Source organism: Pinus tabuliformis, chromosome 3_2, assembly GCF_031772625.1.
Source record: "Pinus tabuliformis cultivar Carrire ecotype Pingquan chromosome 3_2, CPIR1, whole genome shotgun sequence".
NCBI classification, from domain to species: Eukaryota; Viridiplantae; Streptophyta; class Pinopsida; order Pinales; family Pinaceae; genus Pinus; species Pinus tabuliformis.
Genome location: NC_142302.1, coordinates 28,599,681 through 28,621,350, shown reverse-complemented (window position 1 = coordinate 28,621,350; position 21,670 = coordinate 28,599,681). Strand labels below are relative to the sequence as shown.

The 21,670-nt window shown below is 38.1% G+C and overlaps 1 pseudogene; it reads left to right on the top strand.

Annotated features, from left to right (window-relative positions):
* Positions 1-11,887: 11,887 nt before the first annotated feature.
* On the top strand, positions 11,888-13,024 carry LOC149179651 (brassinosteroid-responsive RING protein 1 pseudogene; annotated as a pseudogene).
* The last annotated feature ends 8,646 nt before the right edge of the window (positions 13,025-21,670 follow it).

Here is a 21,670-nt window from a genome sequence, read left to right as displayed (position 1 = left end):
CCCCTTACCTCCCCTGGTTTCTCCCTGGCTAAGCTAAGCCCCATTAGGGTGGCCTCTTGCCTCTCCCTTCCCCCCAGCGGAACCCCCACCAGCGCATGGAATTACCACAAGAACCCGACCAGAACATATGAATTAAATGAAGGCAAGACCAGACTACATACCAAATATTCGTCACTAGCCCGCAGACGTAGTTTCTCCAACTCTCTTCCACTCTCCACTGCCTTCCATCTCCACTGCACAATTCACTTGCCCAGCATGTCGAATAACCTTCCCATCTCCGCCACCCTTCCTTATTCCTCCCTCTACCACCTTGCCAACCCACCTCCCATGCATTCAAGGCTAAGGACACAACACTCCCTACCTTGAGCATGTGGGGGGTGGTTGTAATAATCACGGTTGTACTAACCATGTCACCTCAGGGCTTGTCACTTTAGACACCCGCTCTCATCCTGATAGGGAGCTTGGATTGTCTGGCTCAGTCTCTCCTGGCTCTACCTGAGATCTTGTTCCAAGATTGCCTCCAAGGCTTCAAGGGTTATGTCCCTTGGTCAAACTGGCCATTGTTTTTCCATCTGGTCTTGCTGGTGGTTGCATCCCTAGTTGGCCAGGAAATCAGCCCCCTTGTTTCCCTCTCTCCATACGTGTTTGACCTAAATGTAGTCAAATTTGGGGATGATTTCTCCTATCTCCTGGATTAGTCTTGCAGTTGTCCAACTCTGGCTAAGTTTGTCCCACTTAGTGCTATTGTTTAATTTTGCCACTGTATTAATTACAAAGCTTGAACCCCATTCCACTTCCAGTTTTTTGTACCCCATTCTAACAGCTATTAAGTGGCCATGTCTAACTGCAGCAAACTTTGCCTCATTGTTGTTGGCAATCCCACAACTTTCTACATAGATGAGACGAGTGTTGGCCTGGGAGTCTCGAAAGAGGCCCCCAAGGCATGCCTCTCCTGGGTTGCCTTTGGAGGCCCCATCGAAGTTGAGTTTTATGAATCCTTCTGCCAGAGGGGTAAAGTGGGACATAGAGCTCATGGCCACGTTGCTTGTCTTCCATGCTTTGTTGTCGATCATCCTTGGTGCTAAATTTAGTTTTTGTAGTATTCGACCTTCTTGGGGTGACATTTGCTAGTCCTCTTCATGCCATGGTTCTGCCAAGATTGTTTCCCTTATGTTCTGAACAATACCTTCCCATACTTTTTCATGCGACGTTGTTTTGTGATTGAAAATTCTGTGATTTCTCTCCTTCCATATGGCCCATAGGGTGAATCCAAGGCTGAGGTTCCAAGTCCTATTTACTACCAGGCTGGAATAGATGTGGGTTCGCCATAATAGGATTGTTCCTTTGATATTGTTTTGGTCTATGTCCATCATTTCAAAAACTCCTCGCATTTGTCTCCATTTCTTCTCCACAAATGGACAGTTGTTGAGGATATGTTCCATGTCTTCCTCGTTTTGGCAGCATAACCCGCAGAAGGAGGTCCCTACAATCCTCCTTTATGTAACTAATCCCAGGTCAAGATGCATCCTTTGCTGACCATCCAGAGGAAGTATGTTACCTTTGGCCACCACCCCCCATTCCAGATCTTTTTCCATATTATATCCTACCCTTCTTGTTCCTGTCGGATTTGGATATCATAAGCTTCGCTTATGGAGAAGGTTCCCTTGGTGGTGTGGCCCCATCTCAAAATGTCTGGGTCTTGACAAATCGTTATCTGCCTTGTCCTTAATTCTTTATCTAAGTTGCCCCATTGATCTGTGTGTGACACTTGTTCCCAGTCTTCTCTAGTCTTCCATATCCACCAACTTTCCTCTCCCAGCTCCTCCTTCTAGTACTATTTCACTACCTGTGTCTTTCAATTCCGAGTCTGTTGATATATTTCCTTGTTCTCCTGTTTCTCTCCCAGTTTCTCCCTTTGCTGCCAAGATTCCATCCAAAAGCAGGTTGATTTTCCATTGTGGACCTCCTAGAAGGCATGTTGTTGGATGAGGTGTCTATTGTTGGCCACTAAATTCCAAATCACAGAGCCCTTGGGAGGGCCTTGATATCTGAGGATATACTCAATTCTCGCGGGCATGTTATACTTGCAAGTCCATATTTGTTTCCATAGATCGTTTCTCCCATTCATCCATCGCCAACATAGTATGGCTCCCATGGTTTGGTTCAAGAGGTATGGGTCTCTATGTCTTAATCCTCCTTCCTCTTTTTTCTTGATGAGGCCCTACCATGACACCAATGCCCATTTCCTGATCTGTTGGGAACCTCCCCATAGAAAAAAAAATTAAATGTCGACCATCTTGGCACATGCTTCTTTTGGGGCTGCCATTCTAGATAGTTGGTATATGGGAATCGACTGAAGAACTGCTTTGAGAAGAACTGTTCTTCCTGCAATATTTAGGGATCGAAAGGTCCAGCATTTGAGTTTTCCCTGTAATTTTTGGAGAATGTTTTTCCAGCAGTTATTTCTTAGAGGATTATCGGAGAGAGGCATACCCAGGTATTTGGAGGGCAGGATGCCAGAGCTAAACCCAAGGATTCTAGCAAGGTAGGTCTTAACATTTCCTTGGGTGTTGAAAAAGAAAATGCAGGATTTGTCATTATTGATCATGGTTCCTGAGGCTTCCATAAAGGTACTAAGGATATTTCTTATGCTCTGGGCTTCCCTCAGGCTGGCTTGGCAGAAGAGCATAATGTCATCCACAAATTGTTGGTGGGTGATAGGCACGTCATTACCCAAAATTCTTAGCCCTTGGAGCTTGGAGGTGTGGACGTGCTGCTTTATATACTGGCCCAGTCCATCCGCTGCTAGGATGAAAAGGAAGGGTGAATTGGGTCCCCTTGTCTCACGCCTCGGGATGGGTTGAAGGTCATCGTGGGGGTTCCATTAAGCAGGATGGAGAAGACCAGAGAGATATCATAGCTAGGATCCAGTTGATCCATCTTTGGGCAAAGCCATAGGCTTTGAGAATGCTCATAAGGTAGCCCCAACTCAGTCTGTCGTAAGCTTTGGAAAGATCCAGTTTTATCATCATGCCCGAGAGCTTCTGGGATTTGAGGGAGTGGACTACCTCCTGGGACGAGATAAAGCCATCGAGGACTTGGCGCCCTTCCACAAAGCCTGTTTTTTCTAGGGAAATGAGACTGGGGAGAAGGGGTTTTAAGTGTTTGACAATTAGAGTGGCGATAATCTTGTAAATGACATTGCACAAGGAAATTGGCTGAAATCCTTGGGGATCGTCAGATTTAGCTAACTTACGAATTAAAGCAATGAAAGTAGAGTTCAGGCTAGGACATACCTTTTGATTACATCTTGATTCCTCCACAACCTCCAAGATGTCTTGCCCCATGAATGGCCAAGTAACTTGGTAGAATTCAACGGTGAATCCATCTGGACCTAGGGCTTTGTTCTTTGGCATTCCTTTCACTATTTCATCTACTTCTTCTTTGGTAACTGTGCGCATCAGTGCCATATTTTGGTCATTCATTATCATCTTGGGAATTTGCTGCGTGATTCTCTAGATGGCTTCCGACTCGTTTTCCACGTTCTCCATAAGCAGGTCTTTGAAATGGTTGACTAGTAGTCCTTCCATCTCTTCATGTTGTGTTTTACGTTGACCTTCTACATCTCTAAGAGAGAAAATGCGGTTGTGATGTTGGTGATTCACTATAGATTTATGGAAGAATCTTGTGCTATGTTCTCTTTCCCTCAGCCACTGAACCCGTGATTTTTGCTTCCACATGATTTCCTCCTGTTGTCTTCTTTCCTCTATCTGATTGATCAATAATCCTTCTTCCCACACCAGGTCTTCCATTATTCCATCTTTTATCATTTTTTGTTGGATGTCTGCCATACGCTGGCTAAGTTCGATTTGGTCTTTGAGGATGTGACCAAACCCCCCCTTATTCCACTTTTTGAGCCTCCTTTTTAGTTCTTTCAGCTTCAGGTATGCATCCTATTGCGGCCCTGTTGGGCACTTTGTGTCCACCATTCCTCCATCTTTTTTAGGATATCAGGGTTCCTAAGCCAAAAGGATTCAAGCCTAAACGACCTATTCTTAGGTTGATCTTTTAGACCCACTTCCAGGCGGACCAGCCAGTGATCCGACCCCATACATGAGAGTATCAGTGCCTCTATGAATATATCTTTACTCATCAGTTGTTCTGAGATTAAGAACTTGTCCAAGCAACTTGCTATTTGGTGTACCCCTTCCCTTCTATTGTTCTAGGTATGAATCCCATTGATTGTATCTATATCCACTAGTTGTAGATTAGTAATGGTTTCACTTAAGCCTTCCATATCAGGATCTTCTCTTCTCATTCCTCCCATTTTTCCCCTAGGGTTGTGATCATATTAAAGTCACCCCATACTATCCATAACTCGTCTAGGTATATATTCCTCAGGTCACTCAAACTGTTAAGGAAGGCTCCTCTTTCGCCTGGGAGATGTGGACCATACACCCCTGACAACAGAGCCCATTCACTGGAGCCTAGATTCTGAAATTTTCCTATGAGAATTCGTGGTATACTTACCCATTCTTCGAACTGCACTTCTGCCGGATTCCATAGGATCGCCAATCCACCTGCACTCCCATTTGCATCCTGGGCCATGACTTGGTATTCCGGCTTGAAGTTTTCCATTATGTATTTTAGCTTTTTTTCACTAATTTTAGTCTCCTATATTATCATAATGCTTGGCTTATCCTTTTTTAGTCTCTCCTTAAGATACCTCTATTTTCCTCTACTATTGAGGCCTCTAATGTTCCAAGTTGTAATGATCATTTTAACAGTTTTATCGGCTGATGAAAAACCTCTGACAATGGCACTACTCTTCCTGAGTTCACCAGTAATTCCCCCACCATTTGTATGGATTCATTCATCATTTTCCTACCTCTTTTTTCCCCCCTTTTCCTTGTGTTCCTGTCTCTTATCCTTGATTTGCTTGGGCCCCTAGCTGTTTAGGTTGGCTTATGATCGTTGAGTCCTTCTTGTCTCTATATCGTTGGAAGGCTTCTTTGTAGAGTTGTTTCTCATCTTCCGGGATGAATCTTTCATCCAAGTGTCTCCATTCCTGCAGTAGCCTCTTCATGACTTGTTCTTCTACACTTAGGTCATCTTTCTGGTTGTCAATCTCCATTAGGGTTTCCACCATTTTCATGTTATCTTCAGGTCTTTGCTCTACCTCGGTCATCATTTCCTTCTTTTTTTCCCCTTCTATTCCTTTGTCTTCCTGATTTTCTTTTGCCTAAGAGTTGTCCTCCATCTTTGCCCCTAGATCTTCTTCTTGTAGGACCGAAAAATTGTTCTGTAGCCTTTGCTCCTTCTCTGCTTGGCGTGATTTGTGATTTCCGGCCTGTCTCGGGGTTCTTTTCCTCCTTTGCACTTCTTTATACCCATCTCCTTCCGCTTTCGCCATATGGTCTCCATCCTTTTCCTCCATCGAGTGGTTACCTGTTTGGTTTAGGGGACAAGCTTGGAATAGATGGCCATATTCATGGCATCTGCGGCACCGGAACGGGATGTGCTCATAGTCGATCAGTTGTGGCCATACCTCATTGTGGTACTCTAGCTCTATGTAGTTTGGAAGTGGTTCCGTAATATTCATTTAGACACAGATTCTAGCGTAGGAGGTGTATCAGCCCTTTCTTGTCCAGTCTGCAACCTTTACAAAAGTGCCGATGGAGTTTCCAATGCCTTCTAGTATCTCTGGATCCTAGAAGTCCATTGGGAAACCGAAAAGCCGAACCCATATTGGGGCTGCCAGGAGTTTCTCCTGGTCAGGGTTGTAGCATTCTTCCCAGTGCCTGATGAAGAGGCTGGCATTGTTAAAGAAGTACAGTCCGTCTGCAAATATCCTCTCTTTGTCTTCCAAGTTTGAGAAGATCACTGTAAAGAATCCTTTCGCTCCCAGCGTGAGATCTCTGTGCTCTTTTGGCTGCCATTAGTGTTGGATCCATTTTATCAATTCTTTCTCTATCGGTCATGCCCCTATAAATTTGCAGATGAGAGCATGGTCCTTCATGTACCTTTTGTATTCTTCCAATTTATTATTCGGGATGACGAATCTGGGTTTTTTTGCAGCTCTTGGCAGACATCTCCCACCCAGTCCTGCCTGCCATTTGGCGCCCAGAACCAGGATCCCTTGACCTTTTCCCCCATTCCCACCTAGTCCTGCTTGCCATTTGGCGCCCAAAACCAGGATCCCTTGACCTTTTACCCATTCCTACCTGTTGCATCGTACTGACTTGATTCACCTGCTGCAACATTCATGTAGGAGGGGATCTCCCCCCCCCCCCCACCCGTCATGTTGCTCATCCCTTTCTCAACTGTCGCCTTTGTCAGGGTGCAGGCATTCGTTTCATTCTGTTGTTGCAAGTTTGTCAGGGCCGGGTCAAGGCTCCCCGAAATCCTAACCTACCATGCTTCTAGTTCGCTCTGCCGTTGCCTTCCACAGACTCAAATCAAATATGAAAATAACCATATAAATTAAAAACTACAATAAAGAATAAAAATTCTTGCTCCAAAATCTTTTTTAATTACATATTTGTAAAATAATTTTTTAAAAAGAAAAACTATATCATATAATATGTTAAATTTTAAAAATATAAATATTTCCATATTAAGATTGTAATATTTGAAAATATTAATTTGATGTCGTATTATTATAAATTTTGTTATCATGCTATGAAAAAATATCGTTAAATCTAATATTTATATTAGTATTTATATTATTATTAATATATTATAATATCAATATTATTACATTTAATAATTTTAGATTAATAATATAAAAAATGGTATCCGGGGAAATTTTATTTTCTCAACACGATAACTCTAAAACACCATAAATCTGGAATTATACAAATTTAAAATTGTATAAACACTTTTAAACACTTTTACATATTAGGGTAAGGTAGTCGTTTTCAACACCTAGCGTAGCTTCCGGGTCAATCACTTTTTCCAAGTGGTTTACCCTTCTTACATCATATTAGTGAGGAGTCGTTTTCAACGCCTAGCTGAGCGTCCGGGTGGATCACTTTTTTCAGCTGGTTGAACCTACTTGTTAAAGGGCAGCTATTTTCAACATCTAGGTCCGGGAACTTTCCATGACCAGTTCGAACATTAATTACATTCTGGAGCAGTTGGAACATTGATTACTTACTACTCAATTTTGGAAAGTAGCAATATGCCTCATATTTTCTTCTTTCGTAAGTCAAAGTCATCAATTTCCTTTGATGTAGGGATAGAATTAATATATTTTTTTTTAAATGAAATGGATGATGGAATTCACTTTTAGTGAAAGTGAAATAAGGGATGGACATTGAATATGTAAAAAAAAACTCATCATCGATTCCTTGTGGTGTAGATTTTAATTGGTGGAAAAGAAATAAGAGATCGACATTGAATATGTTAAAAAAAAAAATATTATATTTTGTTATGGGTGGGAAAATGATAATGTGTTGTTTTTGTTATGCAAATAATTTGTGGTGAATATTTTTTTTTTAATGGTGTATTTATATTAATGGTTTAACAATGTATTAATGATTTTTTTATGGGGTGATTTTTTGAGAAATATTTATTCCGGAAATTTTGTTAGTAATTTTTTTTGTATTTGGGTAATCTTATGGCAATGAGTGACATGCAAAGAAATTCTTTGGCCAATCTGGAGGTGGCCTTTGGGGAGTGTGCCATATCCTCTACTTGGCTCATTACCTCAGACATGTGGCTAGGGGTTGTGCTAAGGGATTTGACTGTATGGTCGAAGGTTTATTGCATTTATTTCATGAGGGTTGATAACAGTGGAGATTGGTTCATTTATTTCATACTACAATTATTATCTTGTTCCGACACAGACATGGAGACGCAGGTATATGGGGGATTGGATGTTGGGATGATTTGTTCTGACAGACGATCGTGTTCCATTAATGATCACCATATCATGCAAGGTCTTGGGGAAACTGAACCCATGGGAAGGTCTTACACTTGGCGCCTGTTATAATTATGGCTTTGGTCTTGTTCAGGGACTGGGAAATGGTGATTTTTGGCTGCAACATTATATATCATCTTCTTTGATGCACTGGGGTGGAAAATTTTGATAGTACACACGGGTGGTGCCTTCCAGCTTCATTTCTCTCACAGTATGTTCTGGACTTTCTTTTCTGCCATCGTAACTAAGCTTTTCAGGACAACCTTAGTAATTCTACTAGGTTACATGCTTTGGTGCTTTATAGCCCCAACACATGTGGTCCTGGTTAGTTTTCATTTAAGTACTGGTGCACGTTCGACATTGTTCAATGTTCAACTAGTATCAAGCATCTTTTTGCTCAGTGGTCATCTGGGTGTTTATGTTGTCGGTCTAGAACAATTGAAGGTATATTGTTTTTCCTCGTTCTCACTTTTTGTAGGTTCAGACTATCTCAAGTCTTGTTATTGGGTATTGTTATGGGTGGGTGGTTTTGTCTGTGGCTTAGGCTCTTTTGTGAGTCTCACACAAGAAGTCTTATAGGAAGTGTTGTGGGGTCAAGTGAAGGAAACAAATGTTCTTTGTGTGTTTTTTGCACAACTCATCATCTGGGCCTTCGTTTGAGTCGGTCATGATTCTCCCTTCTATTGATTTACAATCTCTTGAACCCTCGGCATATCCTTTAACTACCCTATTTGGTTGCTAGAGTCAGGTATAGTGGTTCCTTTTCTATATGGTTCTAACATTGTTTGCAATCAATCCTCCTGGAGGTCAAATTGGGAATCACAAGGAACTCAATTGTTTGTTGTGTTGAAACTCAGTTATTGTTGTGTTCGTTCAGGTTTAAATATCTATGTTTGTGGATTTATGGATGATGTTAGTTTCGTGTTTCCACCAATGTGTTCAAAGCTCCCAGTGAATTTGAGTGAGGAAAACTGGAGCTTAGTCTATTGGTCTCACCTTGTCGTTCAACCAAACCTTTTTAGTATGCAATCCTAAAGGCTCTTTGTGAGGTTGGTTTGTAGGTTAATGATCCATATGGCTCAACAACAACGTTTAGCCAGTTGTAGAAGAGGCACATCAACGACATCCTCCTCCAGTCACCGACAACTGTTGGATTAGGAGTCATCACAAGTATAAATCTAAAATGTTTAGTAATTATATTAATAAATTTTATTATTTAAATCTTATACATTGGTAATCATTGTTAGTTATTACATGATATACAAAGAGTAATATAGTGATTTAAAACTAGTACATACTTTGAAAATAGAATAATAAAGATCAATTGAAGTTGGAATTTGTTTGAGATGTGTTAGTACACTCATTAAGGTAATTATAGGTGTTAAAGTACATATCTAGATGTTTGAAAATTGTAGAGGATAATTGTAATTGTATATCTAAGCATAGTTGAATGTGGTGCTAACCATGGTTTCCAATGAAATGTCATTAACCAGTTTGAACTAACCAATATTTATAGGACTTGAAATTAATTTTTGTGTGTGTGTACCATGTCACATTAATGAAAATTTCATCATTTCAAATTTCAAAATGTGATTAATGAAATAATATAATGTTGTATTGGCTACATGAAAGCATGTACCATTTAGATTGTTGCATTACTTTCCTCTCTTGAAAATCCAACAAGACAATGAAGATATTGCTATATAGTAATTAGATTGCAGCAAGCAATTTTTAGAAAATGACCACAATAATGTTTGAGCATTGTTCAACAATCAACTCCCTTATTGGAGTTGTAGAGGAAGTAGACTTGGTGCTTGATGTCTGGATAAATAAAACGGGGCCCTGAAGCGACGTTTTTGACAAATTCTTAACCACAATAATGTTTGAATTAAAATTGATGAAGGTATCTTAGAATTTATGTGTTAATTGAGGCCATTACTACATAGAAAATGGAAGAATCTAGCAAAGATTTTGGCCACAATGTTGGATTTCATTCACATGCCTATGATGTCACAATTCTTCTATGAGATGCTCAATGTCTCTCTCAATGACATCAATCTACCCTTGAAATTTGATGAGGAATTGTTAGAGATGCCTCTCACTCATGCTTCCCCTACTCTCTAAATACTTGTTAAACAAAACCTTCACATTATCAACACAAATATATGACATAAAATTTGAACTTATATGTAAAAGAAATTATTCATATCTTGTAGTTCTAATCCATTAATCACATGCTTGTTTCCATATAAAATCCTTTCCTTACAAAATCATACGATATATATATATATATATATATATATATATATTATTTTATATTTATTTTTAGACATTATGTATTCAAGTCCCCACCACCACTACTTTATTGGTCAATGTAGAATTGTTCATTAAGACATTGGTGTAGATTATATAGAATCATTTTTTGACAAAATCATACGATTGTTACAATGTATATATCACTACATTGAGACCTTATGTATTCAAGTCCTCAACGCCACTACTTTATCGGTACTTATTGAAGCCCCCATCAACACTACTTTATTATCCATGTGGAATTGCTCATTAAGACATTGATGTAGACCCTATGCAATCACAATAACTAGAAACAACTCTAAAAGTACAATAGTAAATTGATGAAAGATTATTTTTAACACATGAAGCATTGAGTCATTAAATTTCGAAAAATACCTTACCCGTAATTAAAATGAAAACTTACCCCAACTCTATACTCTATAAAAGTGAGGTTGAGAAGAAGAAGTGTGCATTTATGAAGTTTAAATTCGCACTTTCTCCTTTCAATTGCATCTTCAATAAGAATAAAGTTAGAGAGGAAAGATATTCACTTATAAATTATGAAGTGTGTAAAATGCACATTCAATTGAGTTTAAAAAATATTTATAAATTTCATTTAATAAATAACTTAATACTTTTATATATCAATACGTTAAATAATCCAATGAATTCATTCATTTCATAATTTTGTTTTTTTTGGTTGGTTAGTGGATTATTAGCATTATACAATATAACGATAGCAAGTAGATTAAACTTGAACTTTGACACATAATCTCAACTTATTAAGAGCCTCTTCGAAGAATTCCACCAATTACTAATTTCTTTCCCGTCTTAAAAAAATACAAAAACAAATATTTACTTTATGCATTTGCGATTTATTCTCAATAATGTGTCTTCCCTGTGGTGATGCGTAGCTCGACCTCCAAGTACTTGATAGGTTGTCTAAAGCTCTAATGCTTTATTCTCATGGTTTGTTGTATGCCCAGTGGGTTTGTGGTGGGAGTCAATCACATTTAACATGAGTTAGCGTCTTAACATTTGTTGTCTAGCAAGTGCTTAGTGATCAATCGCAATTAACATAGATTTCATTCTTGGCATTTGTTGTTCAACCGTAAGTTGGTGGGAGTCCATTGCAACTTGACCTAATTTTTATTCTTAGCGTGCATTCATTCAATCACAAGGTGCCTTCCTTCGAAACCTTGCATTCGTTCATAACCACCCGATTAAAGTCAATGTAAAGCAAAGTGAACATGCCATGCCAGTCAGGGCATGGCAGACAACACAACTCTTTTATATTTTTAGCAGTTTCACACCGCTTTTAACAGGTCCCACTTTTGTCCCAACAAGATCGAATTCGTTACAACCCGCTGAGATCTGCAAACGACCTGAGCCGACCCTGCCCAGTTTGTCATGTGAAACTTATCCTCCCCTGCTAACATTTAGAAAAAGTTCCAGTGCCGGTCCCGGTTTGTGGTGTACGTTGTGCTCCATTTAGCTGACATTGTTATTTTTTAGGTATTGGGTACCTCGAATGTCCCGCTACCCACTACGAATACATTGCCACCTTTGCACTCTTGCGAGCCCCTGCATTAGGATTCCCTGTGGGCCCACTTTGGTGTATCAGAAATATGACATTTGTTACGTTTAAATAGAGGAGGGTTTACTAGTTTGTTTAATCTGAGCGCCAGAATTCTGATCCCTTGTTGGATTGCATCGCAATTATGTGACTTCAACTTGCATGCCTTGTCCACAAAAAATCATATAATTTTCTGCAACTGGGTCTCCTTGCCTCTGCTCTATTCGTCCTTCCAGAACTATAAATAGCTGGCTTTGGTTGGGACAGCCACGGTTGTGGTGCCCCCTTTGAATTTCTAGGCAAAAATTCACTAATTTCAACATTTTGTTTCACTGATTGAGGCCTTGCCTTGCTTTTCTTTCCACCATGGGATTTCCTGTTGGATATTCAGAACTTCTCGTCCCGAGGCTGGTCCTTAATGTAGCATATCTGTTGGGCTTTATCAGAAGCACCGTCTGCTGGCTTCTTCATCTTGTGGGTCTTGGAGAGTTTCTTGAAACTGAGACCTCCTACTGGGAAGATCAAGCCAATCCATGGTTCGAGGCGAACTCTTCAGTTTCTGCACAGAAGATTCGTGAGCTGTTGCCTGTTGTAGAGTTCGGTGTTTTGGCAGAAGGAGCAGAGGATGGGGATGTTATGTGCGCGGTCTGCTTAAACAACATGGAAAAATTTGAAGAGATCCGAAGGCTGACGAATTGCAGGCATATCTTTCACAGAGCTTGTTTGGACAAATGGCTTGATCATAACCAGAGGACTTGTCCTCTCTGTAGGTCTCCTTTGCTTTCAGACGAGATTGAAAGAGAAATGAATGAGGAACTCAGAATGTTAGACCCCGGTTCGAATCTCTTTGCGGATGCTTCATCAGTCCTTTCGTAGAGAGGCTCATTAAGAGCAGACTTTTCAGTCTCACTGTAACTACAGACTAGTTCCTATATGTATAAACACAGATTCAGAGAAATGGGCAAAGAGAACACGGATCGAATCTGGCGGCCGCTTCAAGGTAGCCAAAGTTCGTTTTCTCTTCTATTTTCAGCATAGACCTCTCTCTCATCTTCAAAGAAATGTTTTATCAAAGAATAATTTATCGAAAAATAATTTTTGGGAACGCTGATTGCTACATTGTCATGACACGGAACTTGCACATGCATATAGTCAGATGCCTGTGTCATGTTGCCCATTCTTTTGTAACATTTTCTTGAAGCAATTTTTATAAGGAAATTATCACATGATTACTGATATCCTGTGTGACATTTTTGTGAAATGACCTTCCTATTGCAGTTTGAGTTGTTTACTGATTGGGCCTCTGATTTTTGCCTACAAATGGAACACACACCCATTTCTTGCAGTTCACCCATCTTTTGCCTTTTTAAGTTCATTATTTCAGAACTGAAAATTTGATTGATTTAAACTGGATAATTTGATTGATTTTGAGCTAGCAAAACTCCTTATTTAAATGCAGTTCCACACTTATTCGTTCAGTGGCCTTACAAATTTTAAATAGAATCAAGCGAGACTATTTTCATTAGAATTAATACAGTTGAAGGATGCTCTTGATTGTTTAGTTTTTTGGGTTAAATTTTCTTTTAAAACAGGAACTCCCCACAGGGTAATTATCCTCATAGGGTAAGACTCTAAGTCACATTGGGTGATTCTCAGGTATCACGATATAGAGTGACTGAAAATGAAACCTGGTGCCGAGATGGTAAACTCCCAGTGGGATCTAACGCTGTAGGCCTGCGAACCAACGGTTCTCTTGATGGCTGATGCCTAGTTGTAACTGCTGCCTGCATTATTATGACTGTATTATTAATGTTATGTGACTTAAGGTGTTTGCCTCCAGCCTTCTTTGCAATTTGTCTTTGCTGATTTTCCAGCATATGGCAATACTATAGATCATAATTAAACACACAAAGCATCAACATCAGAGTTTTTACTGATCTCAGGTTTACAGAATGTTCTTAAATCTCTAAACAAATTAAGTTTTTAAGTGCCAGTTATGTGATAGTATATGATGCAGCCTCCTGGGTTTGCTTTATGATACATGTATGTGGTCAGATTGAAGTTGTTGGAATGGTCAGCTCACCCTATATTAGTGGGGTGACAGGTATAACTGATCGAATCCAGCGTCTATTGTCTTAAGTGATGTCAATAATTGCAATTGTATATCTGTTCTCTGAGATGTTCCACATTAACATATTTACTCTTATTTTTTATATATTTGTTGGGTGTATGTTCTCAATAATTTCATATTAATATTAACATATTTACTCTTATTTATATATTTGTTGGGTATATGTTGTGAATAATTTCATATTAATAACCATTGCAAGAGAAAGGTGCTTGATGAGGCATTATGAAACCAAGGACTTTGTCATTCAAAAAAAATTGAGTGCAAGCCCTCATTTGTCATGAGCTGTCCACAATGTAATTGATCTGTTCAGTTCTGTAAGGATTTTCTAGAAATTTGAAGTTATATTATCACTAACTAAAATAATTAACTTGCACAAGCATCATAATGAAACTACTCACCGGTGCCAGGATAAATCAACTGAGTTCCATATTTTTAAGGAAGGTTTTTCTGTACGGTTACATTATCTACCATATTTTCAGAAAGACTTAGTGGTACTTGATACTAATAAATATTTTTTTTGTAGCAACATGAATAATGCTGGGTTAACAAGGGGATTAGGGGATTAGACGTTCTTGTCCTATCCTATACTTTATGGGAACACTAACCCAATATTTTTAGCACTGATGTTGATGAGTGTAAGCATTCATGGTATCAATAGCCTTTTACTTCTTGTCTTAATTGTTGGAGACCAAGACAAAACCATGTTGGCTTTGGTAGTTAGAATTTTAAAAGAAACATTAGTTTCTTTTAAATTTAAAAAAAAAAAAATACTTCTTATACACACAGAAAGATGTTTACATCTGCAGCTGGAAACAAATGAAAAAAACCAGAAGGTACATTGTATCCTCTTTCACAACAGTTATGAAATCAAAATAAGTGGCCAACTCTAACAATTTGGCATCTCGAATCATCAATTGCCCTTTTGCTAAGAATTGCATACATGCCTCATTGACTATTCATAGTGTATTTCCCTTAAAGTTGGTTAATAATGAGTTGTGAATCTTGAAAACGTTAAGAAAATTTTCCCCAATATCTGAAGCAACACAAAGGCCAAGGATAAGGGGATTAATGCGATAATTTTGAGAGCTTTCTCTATATCAGACCCTTGAGAGACTCCACCACTTGGCCTAGCAGCACAAAGTTTATATTTTGCTCTCCTAGAACACCATTTTCATGGTAAGAATGGAGGACTACAAAGAGATGGGACGGGTAAGGGTACAAGGTCGGGGGGCAAACAACCATTATTGACAAGAAGTTGTCTAAGAACTAGCCTCATTATCAAAAACAAACTTGCCATGAAATTTCCACAACATATATAATGCAAAAACTCTCAAACAATGCCAAATACTAGCCAAGGAATCTTAGATCACTGATCTAGAATCACCAAACAAAACCACCTGCTAGTGAGAATGTCTCTAAAGGATGTTTGCGAGCTAAAAATGAAACTAATCCCAATAAAATCTTGCAAAGGAGCATTCCCACAAGATGTGCTTCATTGATTCTAATTTCAAACAAAAGGGGAAAAGGCCATTAGAAAGACTACTATTGGCTTGCTAGGCATTGGAGGGGAGACATGGTAGATCACTAATAGGGGATTTACTCAATGAACCTATGATATACAACATGCGTTCGTGACATATGAAACAATACCCTTAATTTGACTACATATTGGAAAATACCTCTGAAAATCACATTACTTAACCCCCTACCAATACGAACCCAATAAACCTTGCCAATTTTAGAAACCCCTACTTTCACTAGATATTGTAGGTATCCATTTTTGCATTAACATTTTTTATACCCCTTTATATTTTTTCATTAACTTTGAACTCCATTTTTTATACTTGCCAATATAAAAACACTTTACCCCCTATTATATGCTCAATATATTATGTTATTTTTTCCTCTATATATATATATATCCACAAATATGAATACACATGGTATGGTATTTCTCCCCCAGTGAAGCCCTCATGATCACAAACCATGCAAAATATCAAAGCTTATCGGAAACTCAAATCAACTAGACACTATGAAACGGTTGAATCCAATAGCTCTCTGTATTCAAAGAATTCCTCTTGGCATTGAGAATGGGACCAAAGTCACGTTATTGATCATATTGGGTCAAGGGACATCCAAGACCCCATTCCCAATCTCACCAAAATGGATTGGTCATATCAATATTCATCTTAAAAAGATCCTCTTGGGGTATGATCCCAATAATCTGCATAAAGTTACGTTGATCCATAGATGACAATGAAAACTCCTCAGTGACTAAATATCAACTTTTTCAAGAACAATAATTGGAATCCCAAACATCTCTCTAGAAGACAATATTTTTTCTGCTAAGCCTTCTACTTGAAAATAAGGGAGGTCAAATATGCAAGCACCTTCTCGCTTCCAACTACAAACTGGACTCTTAGCTAGATATCAACCTAATCGATTACTTGTCCATTGTCAAAGAGCCAGACATGCCACATTCTTCGAGGCTATCCAAATACTCTTGAAGATGAAGAACCCTAAATTTTGGAAACTTTGAGGAGCATAAATGATACCACAAAATTCAAAATAACTCGTTATTTTTCCTTCATGCTAGGTTGAAATCAATCTATTCCACATCAACCCTTTCCAAGGGGATGAGCCTTTCAGACATCTAACTATCCATTGAGTGGCCAAAATGTTTCCTTGAATTTCCACATCAATTAGACCAAGCTTCCATTCATCTTAGCATATGATATTGATTTCCCATGGGACCATGTGAAGGCGAGAAGCCCCATCATAATTGGTCAACTAGTATGAGCACACAATCAATTCCAATCATGAAACTATGCCCTATTGGGAATCTAACAAGACACAGTAGATGTGGGAAGCCAAAATAATCATGTTCACCACTATCAAATTAGTAGTGAAGGGAAGACCCTTGTGCTACCAAAAAGGTAACTTACACTATAATCTTTCCAAGCAACAATATCACATAGCAATCAATGAAACGTCCACTCGAAATGGTATACGGAGAGATCGGACAACAACACGTGGCTAGACAAACCTCCAAGCAGTTGGCAACCATGTGGGTCAATCCTCAAGACCTATTAACTAGTGGTACATCTTGTGATCACTAACAATTTTCCTTGAAGCATTAGAAAATATTGTAAGACAATCCCTGGAAGTTGAGATTGACACCTGATTAGTAGAAGTTCACAAAAGAGAGTCATTTTAAAAGTGGTTGTTAACCATATCCTCCTAGTTGGGGAGATAAATACCTTTGGGCTAATCTTGAAGAGGAGACACCTCTAGAAAATAACGAAGAACATCAACTGTGAACGCATATAGATATAAGGCCAAGGGACACCCTTGTCTGATAAACTTATGGAGATGGGTGTCGGGTGGAAACACATTATTCGCTAAAGAAAAATTAGAGGCACATGCAAGCAAGGTGTTAACCATATTAACTCATTATTGACCCAAGGATAGTCAACACATCATTGATAAATGTCCAGTTAATACAATCATATATTTTCTCAAAATAAAATTTCAACTTAGATTACGTGCTAACTAGATTCCTTATCCCCCACTCCATGGCCTCCCAAGATGAAAGGATTCTATCTAAAATAACTCTCTCTCTCTCTCTCTCTACAAAGCATGTTTGCATTAACAAAGAATTTTCTAGGCCACATCTCAAACTCCCTTGGCTAAAGCTGTGGCCATAATTTTATAAGCAATGCTTAATAAAGTTATTTCCTCCCACCCATCAATATAATCTTTGGCTAAATTCTTTGAAATAAGCTCGATCGCTCTTTGAATAAGTGTTTTGGAAAGACACCCTGTGGAAAAGACCTTGGGTGGAAAGACTACAAAGATCCTCCCTCGCCACGTTCCACATCTCCTTGTAAAATTCATAGGGTCGACCATCAATACCCAGGGGCATCCCATTTTGCATTGAAGAGAGGGTAGAAAAAATATTATCCTTCATAAAATCTCCTTCCAATCTGTTTGATCGCCAATTGAAAATTTATGAGGAGCCTATTTATAATAGGAACCCTTAGTAACCACAACTTACGCCATTAAGTGAAAAGTAGAGAAAATATTTTGAAAGTGCTCACTAAACATACATTCGATCTCAGTGGGGTTCTTCTGAAGAGTCTTTGGAAAGTTACCATAATTTTCATTTGGCATATAAATTTTTGGTGAGACATGTCGAATTGTAGAGAAGACATATTAGAGTACTAGAGGATGAAATTTAAAACTCATAAGGTATAAAATTACAAATATACACTAGAATAAACGTCATCTAGAATGATAGACTCCAAAACAAGATTTTAAAAGGTAAGTTAACTTCAAATGATCTATCTTTTGACTGGGATATCTGATTGAGATTTTTCAAAAGCTATTGGAAAGTGAATAAATATAATATTTTATTTGTAAAATGATAATATTCATTTGATATTATCAATGATAACATATTGAAGTTGTAAGTTGAGGGTTTGGGTTAAAGCTCACTAAAGACTCAATGGCAATACAAAGATGAGGATATAGATAAAATCAATCATGGGCAATGGTTGATTATGTTAAAAGGAATATGGAGTTACATATTTAATGGTATTAATTTATTTATGGGGGTGAGCTTGGAAGTGGTGGAATAGCACTGACGAAAATACTTAGATTGCACATCGCATGGGAAAAAATTGAAGATTTGTTCTCAAAAAATTTGATTGAGGACTAAAAAATGGAAGCGATGCATAAAATTGAAGACAAGTTAAAAGAAGAAAAGGAAGAAATCAAGAATTGGGTGATGAGCTATCTCAGATACAAAACCTTAATGAATCACTAACTAAGGAGATTAAACAATTAAAATAAGGGATAGTAAGGGGAATTGAAAAAAGATGTCTCAAAGGAAGAATTGAAAAAGAAAGATAAAAAATATGTAGATTATAAAACCATAATAAAAAACTACTAGATGGTATCAATAGATTGAAAGAAGAAAAGAAGCATTGTCAAAGTCAAGAAGTAACAAGGATCATAGATGAAGAGAATATTAAAAAAACATGAAGAGGAAATTTGCAAGAAAAATGAAGAAGCCATGCAGGAGCCCTAAACACAGATGATATAAAATTAGAAATGCATTCTAGAATTGAATAAGAGTATTAGAATTTGATAGATGTGATCCAATTACAACTTGAAAAGGAAAAATAAAACAAGATTCAAGAAGGTCACTAGAAAATCCTTGAAGAAGTTGAACTCCATCTAGAGGACATGCATGTAAAAAATGATGGTATTATCTCTAAGATTAGAGTAATCAAAGAGCAGACAAAGAGGATAGAGGACACCATTATCTTTGAAAATAAGACAAATGAAATGGATATGCAAAGTGAAGGAAAGCCATCAAATGTGAAGCCATATCGACATCCTCATTACCAAGAAATATTTCAAGGAAGACAAGAAGATCAATATCAACATTATCAAGGAAGACACGAAAATTTGTATCAGCATTATCAAGGAAGAAGATGAAAGACTAACTAGTATTCATAAAATAGGGCATCACCAAATCATTAATCATTAGGATGTTATCAAAGGAAAATGATCACTACAAATTGGAGAAGCCACAACAACAATACATGGAATGAAAGGAAAGAAAACTAAGCAACAAATTATCATCAAGGCTTACAATACATGGAATGAAAGGAAAGAAAACTAAGCAACAAATTATCATCAAGGCTTACAATACATGGAATGAAAGGAAAGAAAACTAAGCAACAAATTATCATCAAGGCTTAAGACTAGAAATAGTTGAGTTTGTATGGATAGATCATAATCAACGGAAAGAAGAATGTAGGAATATAAGGTAACCCTATTATTCGGTTTCATCACATGTAACACCCTCAACTACAAAGTTTTTCAAAGAAAGATATTATGTTATGATGCCAAGGGGGACATATATTGGGTTAAATGTATATGGTATGATCCCAAATGGGAAATATATGAGATTAAATAGACATGTAATATGTAAAAGTATATGTTATAGAATGGACCTAGTAATAAATGGGCTACATAGGCAATGTGTGGATAGGTATATATAGAGTATATAATTATCATTGAAGACCTGTGATATGAGGTTAAGAATGTATTTAGATATTTAAAGGAGTCTATCTTATTATTATCTATATTAGAATTATGCTTCCCGCTCACATGATTGTAAATGGTGTATACCTGGGGTTTTTAGATCTTGACGTCCCTCTACATACTCATTGTTACTGGCTAAAAAACATTGAAATCTCCTTCACCCAGGTCCGATCTTGACTTTGCAGAGGCTAGGATGGAAGAAACGGGTTGATTCGAAGCATGCGCCTCATCACTTTCGATCAACAACTTCCCATCAATTCTAATAGAGCCAAGCTGAGCATCAATAATTTCAATCTCTGGTTGTCGATATGAAGAAATCACGACAGATCCCTAAGGATTGAGATGGGGCAGTGGCAGCCATTCTTTTGCATTACCAAGTTGTGGAATGTCAATTGCAGTGAATTTTTCACTAAGAGACGTGACAATTTTATGGCATCCTTCCAAATCGTGACAATCAAGAAGCGCATACTTGCATCTTGCAATCACCTATCCATCAAATTGAGTAGGAGAATGACCTCTGGATGCAGATCGACCCTTTGATCGGTGCCTGTTGTGGCAGGCCATAGTCACACAACAAAAATGCCCACGGATCTGAGCCTTACAGTCGGATCCACAGTGGAATGCCAAGTTGACAACCTCATATGGAAGCTCTCACACTCACAAAAGCCATTGACCGTCGACTATCTGAAAGAGAGCGACAGAGAGAAAATAAACAATAATTAGTACATGCCCCACATAAGATGAAGTATGCTTGCAAATGCGCCTGTAAGTGCTAAAAGTTTTGCAGTTTGGGTTTCGGCCAAGGATAGATGATATGCTAATTTCAGGGGCTGAATCGTATGAGACCAAAGTATGGTATGTTATTCTTTGTAATATGAGGGAATTCTTAGTAAATAAGTTGTTTGTATTGGGCGTGTATAGCAAGAGTCAGAGATGTAATTTCAACATGGGGAGTCTGCGTCGCATCACCACCTCTCATAGAGACATCCACCATCTCAGAAAAGAAATAGCTAAGCCAACATGTTTGCAGAAAAGCACTTTCAAGATGATGTATTTCAATGATCTTCTGATATAACCTTGATGCTTTCATTTAAGTTTCTGTTTCAGGAAAATATTCAAATCAGATTAGGGGATTTAGATTTCTGTTGGATTTTCACACTCACTTCATTGAGAATCAATCAAGTGAACTAACTGCCACTCTGGGATCCACCCTGGGACCACTCATAAAGGTAATGAGAATGGTTTGAAACTTTACCAATACTTGCAAGTTTTGGTGTAATAGAAAACCTCAACAATTTCAACTATTGTTAAAGTGTCAGATAGAAGTTATCCAAAACTGTCCCATTTTTGGTAAAATTCCAGGCAGTAAATCTTGTAGGAAGGCTGCCTACCATAGTTCCACCCTACCATAGTTCCATGGGTGGAAATTTCAGTAATATAATTCCTTCATGCCCGTAGAGGTTTTGAAGGTCTCTGAATCAATCTAAAACCTAAATGACCTGGAACTATATCCCTCTAATTTTTTTTGCTTCAACTAGAATGAAGTTTGCAGACAATTTTAAAATAATGCATATAGAAAGCCATTAGTGTTGGTGCCCAAGGGAATATACTTTCTTCCCATGGTAATAAA